At 35.7% G+C, this 7860-nt stretch overlaps 1 protein-coding gene across 1 annotated transcript in view; it reads right to left on the reverse strand.

The window, feature by feature from the left end:
• Positions 1-4402, reverse strand: part of LOC137398520 (alpha-1,3-mannosyl-glycoprotein 4-beta-N-acetylglucosaminyltransferase A-like) — an 83398-nt gene extending 78996 nt beyond the window's left edge. The window contains exon 1 of the mRNA XM_068084639.1: positions 4321-4402. The gene's annotated coding sequence lies outside the window, so the exon portion shown is untranslated. The remainder of the gene's footprint in view (positions 1-4320) is intronic.
• Between the last annotated feature and the right edge of the window lie 3458 nt (positions 4403-7860).

Below are 7860 nucleotides of genomic sequence, written 5' to 3' on the forward strand. Positions count from 1 at the left end.
AGGAGAGCAACAAAATTATAGCAATGGGGTGGTATTACACCGACAAATATGGATCGGGCGATCCTGTCAAGAGAATATTTCTATCGGCAAAAATCAGACATATGAATCGACTTAATAATGACAAAATTTAGAAACATCGCAAAACAATAAATTATATGGTCTACGCAAAGCTGAATCAGCTATTGTTCCGAACAACCTTGACACTTGACCCCAGGCTTGAGTGTGATCGTCCATAAGATTTTTATAAAGTTGTATATGTGCTTTAAACATATACATCCAAATTCATCAATATTCCTGATTATACAGAATGAAAGATCATGCATGGAAATATAGTAAGATCAGTTCCGTATCGAGTTCCATGGACCAACCAACAAAGATAAATATTTTATGACTATGGCTACATAGGAAAACCTATATATCTAAACCGCAGAAAAGAAACAAAAATGTTTGTTTACAACCGTGGTTAGCTGTAACGCCCTACTAGCAGGAACTACTAGTAACAATTACTAAATCTACTTGCACTGTATTTGTCAACAACTTGGCATGTAAAGCCTTAGGCAAATATTTATCTTGACTGCTCAAGATGAAACGGTCCCTAAATAGTAACTTCCTTGTAGTAGTACTTAGATTAAGCGTACACGTTGACAGCTACTGATTATCAAGCATCCTGTCCTCTTATCACACCAAACCTACCAGCCAACAAACGCGCTCACGCCACTGAGGCACAGCACCTACCAGCTCACAAGGCTAATCCCATCTGTGTCATGTCATCTCAAGGCATAAGACCAATGCTGCAAACAGCTTGCACTTCTGCTGGAGTGGCTAACGTTCATTTGGATACAACCACTAACAAATGAAACCTAGGCAGTGTTCGCATTAGTGCTGAATTTGAGCGCAGTGTGGATGCTAAGCATGAGCGTACATGAAGGTATAGTTGAACCTAGTATGGTTAAACCTACTTATTTGGCTGAAAATGATTGAAACTAAACAAAAAGTACTCATATGTCTATATGCAAATGTCATATTGAAATTTGATGAATAAAACACAAAGTATTACAATAATAAGAGGAGTGTCCATCTGCAGCCACGGTTTGACGGGAAAAAATTGCATAGAACAGAATTTGAACTCGCGACATTCAGCATGTTAATCCGACTAACGTCTTACGACTACACAAATCGAGCATTCACAAGGAATCCTGAATAATTGTAAGTAGAGCTATTACGTCTGATGATCTCTCATGACTGCCAGGGTACCAGTAAAATAAAAATGAAGACGTCAACAGGTCAAAAGAAAACTATTGTACTATGTTCTACTGGTCTAAATGGCCAAGTATGACTATAAAAAAGATGAAAAAATGGGAGTACAAATCCGACAAAGTGGCTAACCAGTAAATTAAAAAACTGGTAGTCTCACCAATATTAACAGAAACCTAATGCAATCTGGTTTTCATAATTTTTTATGCCCTTTAAAGCACAGAATGATACAAAAATACAGTGAACTGTCATTTATGATCTGATGATTGTTTCGCGGTCATGGTATAGGATTGAAATGTATCATAACACACAAAATGTGAGTGTCCACAGAAATTATATAAATATGCTAACCGACAACAGCAATATTTGGGTAAATGGCATAACAGAGCGGAGAAGAATACGAAGTCATATTTCTACCAACTGGAAGTGTTGAAACAACTAACCTTGCACTGCCCTAGTTACAGAAAGAAAAACTATACTTGACACGAGAGTGAGGCTTCATGTTTAGGGAGCAAAAGGTTAAATTGAAATGTTAAACTACACAAGGGATATCAATGTAAGAAAGAGCAAACTGTAATAGAAAACTTAGAATACAAAATGCCAGGCACCAAATAGTACACTAGACGCTCCTGCAACGTAAATAATCTGTTCCGAGACCGTTTACATTATAGGGATTTTACTTTATAAGAACAGTAGAATACATGTGAATCGCCTAATCCTTTCTAAGAACATCCTAAACCCTTCAAAAAGGCCCTTCAAAAAGGAAAAAACTAAACCTAACTTTTTAACCCTTTCGCAGGCATAGCAACATTATTGTCGTTTTGCGATACTGATGATTATTATTTCGCCAGAGCGACTATTATTTCGCCACACAAATGTTTTTATAAATTGATTTCTGGTAGGCTCATTACCTATTTTCCGTTTAATTTGTTTACCAATAGTAAACTACAATAAATTATCTCTGTTAGCAACAAAAAATAAGCCATTTTGAGAAAAAAAAAATGATCGTTTTTGTAATACTAAGCGATCTCGTGTGGCTGCGATTTTCTGTTCGTTTTTGAGCTTTTAAAAGCTTGTAATCACCTTTCCACATATTGTGCACCTACCACACAACAGAGTAAGACATGGTGAATCTTTTCATATCAAATAACGGTAATGTGAATTTTGTTGCAAGTCAACCTTTAAGGGAGTGTCTACTGTACTAGCAAATAGTGCATAGAGCACATCACTAATCAGCTTGTCATCTTACAAACAAAATGTAAACTTGCAATAACATATGATTATTAGAGTTGTGCAAATTTGCAATTCAGTAAAAGATGAGTTAAAAGAAGACCCTATAAAGTAACTAGTAGAGTATTCAATGAGCTTGTGAAAAGATGAAATAATGGAGCTCATGATTGATTCAAATTGATTGTTTTGCTTTGATTATTCAATTCTGCTATTTGAGATGTTTGGTTTTTAGTTAGACTAAATGTTCTTCAACCATTAATACATACAATAACTGTCAGAGTTACAGATCTATAATACAGGTCGAGTGTGTAGCCAATAGATGTTGGTATATACGGATTTATTAGCCAATAGATGTTGGTATATAGATTTACTAGCCAATAGATGTTGTATATATAGGTGTATATAATTATATACTAATACATGTTGTATAATAGGTGTATAAATCTATTAGTCAATAGATATTAGTATATAGATCTATTAGTCAATAGATGTTGGTGCTGTTTTGTATTACAAGCAATAAGAGTTGAAATATTACAAGAACTTCAATGACCTATATGACCTTCAATGATTACCAATAGGTATTACATTGTAGCCCTATACGTAATTATATACGAGTTCATATATCAAGTTATATATCGAGTTCAACAACTCTGCTGGAGAACATGGAACGCGAAGCACTGTAAGGCGTCATACTAAACAACTCATCATTTCATTTTCTCTAGCTACCGTATATTTTTTATATGGAATTTCTTTTGGTGCATCAGTAAACGTCCTTGATATAATTTTTATGTTTGTTCATTTTCGGTATTCATTCAGTTTCTTGTCAGGTTTTAGAAAGAGAAATCTTTTTTTTTCATTTAAAAAAGAAGTGACCCGGCTCCCACATAGATTGTTTTTTAGTTTGCTTTTTACATTCTACAATTGTTTATGTCTCTTTACATTTAATTAAATAAATATGCGCAAATATCACCAATATATATAATTTAAATATCTATATTTATATTTAAATTACTGTTATTAATCAATTATTAAATCTTATATAATATGCGCGAATGCGGTTCTGTAAATGAGACACCCCAATTACTCTGCTTTTTACAAACCCGAGTTAGTTTTGCGTAACATCAAAAACGAGTTGCGAGTTCATCAAAAACCCAGGCCGAGTTCTTTGAACAGCAACTCAGGTTGAGAACACGGAACGCGAGACACTGTAAGACACCATATCTACCAAATATCTATATCGTATCAAACACCAGCTAGTGTGTTCTTCAATTTCTATTTACAGTAGTAAAGTTGTCTTCCCGATTTGAACCGGCCAAGATGTTGACACACCTAACAATGTGACAAATTCAAAGCAGAATGCGTTTAGAAACCTTTGAAAAACGCTTGGGTCCAGCTAGGGAATAACACACCTGGATTACAAGAAGATGAGCGGAACATACATTCTGATAACCCCATTACACTGTTGAAATTAGAAAAATGTTATAATATACATATCACTTGCAGCCAGAAGGAATAGCTTAAAAATAAAAAGGGTTGCCGACCATCTCTAAATGTTAAAATTCGGTGAATTCTTATTAATGTAACTAGTAACGAAAATAATGAGAAAGAAATATCCCATAACTCAGAATTATTACTATTTTTCATAGCATTAGTAAATGGAATCTGAACATATTCAAAGTCTACCGACAAAAGCTACTCATCACTCGTTGCTGATCAACAACGCCAGGTTAGGTACGGATGTATTTATTATGTAATAATATAATTACTAATATTACTTGCTAGTTCTTGTAAGGCACAAACCAACCGTTTGCGCATATGTTATTAAATATTACTTACAGTCAAACTATGCAACAACAGATTCGTAGAAATATATCCATCCCTTAGTGCACAAAAATGAAACACGACACCAGTAACATTTTTAACCGCGGCTCTCGATGCACAAAACTTTAACGTCGTTTACGTCTACGTTCACGAATAATCGTAATGCGGTGAAATCAGTTTATTAAGAACTCCAGCTATAGTCTGTGCTCGTTTTATGTCACACAATAGCCGCTGTTGGAAACTGACTAAACATAATTAACTACGGGATAACAGAACTACGGAAGCTACACAAAAACCACCACAGCTAACTTCGAAAACTTGTTAGACTGTTCCTTTTTTAACACCAACATTTTCAACGGATTTATAAACATAGCCTTCAAGCTTTATAAATTATAATGATTCTTGTTTAGTAAAAAACACATTATTTTATGCTTAACTTTGAAGTCAATTGGTTAGGTGTCTGTCTAAGCAATCGACTTAGCAGTAAATCATAAAATATTTTACATTCGTTAAACATCGCATTTTTATATGATTGCTGAACAGAAACGTTTGTTTAACATCTGAGACGATACTTGTAGTAAATTTACCCTTTATTACCTATTTGGTGGCCAATTGTTGAATTTAAGAATATATTTTGGAATATACGTGTACGTATTAGCCATAGATTTGCACGCTTGACTAATAGGGGAAAGTGGGGTAATATGGGCCACCTCACCTAAAAAAGACTTTAGAAAAGTAAATATTGGTGGGATCCAAACAAAATTATGGCTCATCATGTGGTAGACTTGAGTTTATAAAACACCAAAAAGACAACCTCCTAGCTGTTCATCCTTGAGACTTATCAGCAAAACTTTCAAATCCGAAATGTGGCCCATATTACCCCAACTACAGGGTAATATGGGCCGTTTATAAAATGAAGAAGCAATGATTTAATTGATAATAAGAATTGTGTTGAGTGCATAGGGAATACATTTATATTTACTGTAAAATGTTACTACACTTTTCAAGCAGATTTGTAGCTTAGAAACATACAATACAGTTAATTAAAAAAATGACCATAGCCAAAGATGTTTCACTAAAAAACATTGTTTATACTGAAATAGATTTTGTTACACTATTTATATAAAAAGAAATTTGTCACAGAAACTCTGATGAAACTATCAAATTACATGTTTACAAAGAAAACAATGAAAGATCTACACCAAAAGAGAGTCTGTCACCAATTCTTGACCCTCTGCCGATGAATGCTGGTTCTGGCAACTTCATGACAATATCACACATCTCAACGAATCCGGTATTCGACTGGTCAGGAGACAAAAAATGCTAACCACTTCGTTTGAAGAATGTAACCTGAGCCTCCTGCTCATCTTTTGACAAGACAAGCCCTACAAAATGTTTGACACATTTCTTTGTAGCAAATTTGACTACAACGTAATCACCGGCGTTGATATCTTTGGTATCGTCATACTCCTTATCATCCAGTATGTCATCCGACGCATCATCTAAAGGAATGGGTTCATCATTAGACTTGCTGTCACTCTCTGGTGTAGGAGCAGCTCTCTTACATTTCACAGTTTTAGTTATTACAGAATTATTAGAGCTCATTTGTTTCTGAGGAGTTACAGTAAGAATCTCATTTTTTCTGGTTACACCTCTAGTTGATCTTTTTCTTTGACCAGCTTTAGGATGAGGCCTACTCTGCTCCGGTGTGATTGTATGGCTAGCTGCAGGTAGATGAGAAGTGGTTGCTGCAGATGAGATAGATATATTGGTAACTTTGGCAGTGGTGGTGCTTTGTGAAGCAACCAGCATGACTTCTGATGAGCTAGGTGAGGTAGCTTCTTGAAAAGGGCGATTTGTTACGAAGCTTGATGCTAGGTCATCATCAGCGAGGATGTTGCGATTAAATGGATAGATGCCTGAAGCTCGAAACCCTGACTGGATGTTTTTCGGAGTAAATGATGCTGGGAAAGCAATATTAGTAAGCTCTGCCATGTTGTAAATTGTCAGAGTTTGGCCTGGGTGAGTTAATTGCCAACCATTGCATGCATCAAAAAATGCTCTTTTGAATGGAGAGTAGATGGCAACATCAATGGGTTGCAGACGATGTGTGCAGTGAGGTGGAAAGCTAACCATGACAACTCCATGCTTTCTAGCAACCTCTATAGCCTCAATGCTGACATGGCTGTCATGGTTGTCTAACAGCAGAAGTGCTCGATTTTCATTAGTGGCTCGGGTGTAACTAATGAATTGTCGAAGCCATTTAATGAAGATCTCCCGAGAAGTCCATCCTGATGGGCTTGCTGCACCAGTGGTGCCAGAAAGGGCACCTGAAAGCATGTAATTTTTAAAATGGACTCGTGGGAAAATTATCATTGGCGGCATAAAGTTTCCTTGAGCGTTTACTGAACCAATCATTGTACACATCTGGCCTCTTTCTGCAGAAGTAATTTGCCCCACTTGCTTCATTGATCTGTCGGCGATGACTTTTGGTGGACGGTGAGATGTGGTTATGGCAGTTTCATCCATGTTCCAGATAGCATTAGAATTGAAGTTGTATTTGCCATATACAACTTCTAGGTTATCGTAAAACATGTTCAAATTATGACGATTAAAACTGGTAGCTCTACCAAGGCTGGTTCTCTGCGGCTTACGTATAGTAAGCTTTTGATGTCTTTCCATAAAACCTTCAACCCAGTCTATACCAGCTTTTTTACACTGATTCCATGACTCAGGGTATTTACATTTATTTCGCTTAGCATACTCGTAAGCCAAGTCTCTGAGATTGGACTTGGTGAGACCATGTAACTGTTGTGAAGCTTTTAGTAAATACAGCTGAAGATCGTCTTCCATATTGTCAGTAAATACTTTGTCTTTGGTGGAGCCAGCATTATAATTAGTTATAACACCATTCTGAATGTTACATTTTGTAGCCGCTAGGTAGCGCTGTAATGTAGTTCTAGGTTTTTTCAAGTCGCGGCTGACCTGTCTCAGTGGAATGCCTTTTTCTATGATGCATTTCACTGCTTCTTCTACCATGGCAAGAGAGTTAGGCTCAGTTTTTCTTTTGTAACTTCTAGGCATTGTAGCTGTAATAACCTACAAAAAGTTATATATGATTGCTCACATGTTTAGAATCCAACAAACTTTGATTTACTTAAGATTTAATTTGTATGGGGTAATATGGCCTAGGCCCACTTTACCCCAAATCTGCTGGCCCATATTACCCTTTTCTTAAGGTCTCAAACTTTTTTTAATTTATTAAAGACTATATAGATAATTTCACTATTTTCCTTTTCATACTAATGTGTACACATACATTGATTAACAGATGCAGAATTGTATCAACAGAACAAATGTGTGGCGATTTAGCTTTCACAATCGCATTAAAAGCCAAGTTAAAATATATTTTCCACCCACAGACAATCAGACTGATAATACTCACTGATATGCACAAATACTCATATATATATATATCATTTATATCACCTTTGGCCTTAGACAATCGGACTGATGATACATAAATACTCGTATATATAGTTTTTACCACTTTAT

The sequence above is a fragment of the Watersipora subatra genome, chromosome 6 (assembly GCF_963576615.1).
Source record: "Watersipora subatra chromosome 6, tzWatSuba1.1, whole genome shotgun sequence".
Taxonomy (NCBI): domain Eukaryota; kingdom Metazoa; phylum Bryozoa; class Gymnolaemata; order Cheilostomatida; family Watersiporidae; genus Watersipora; species Watersipora subatra.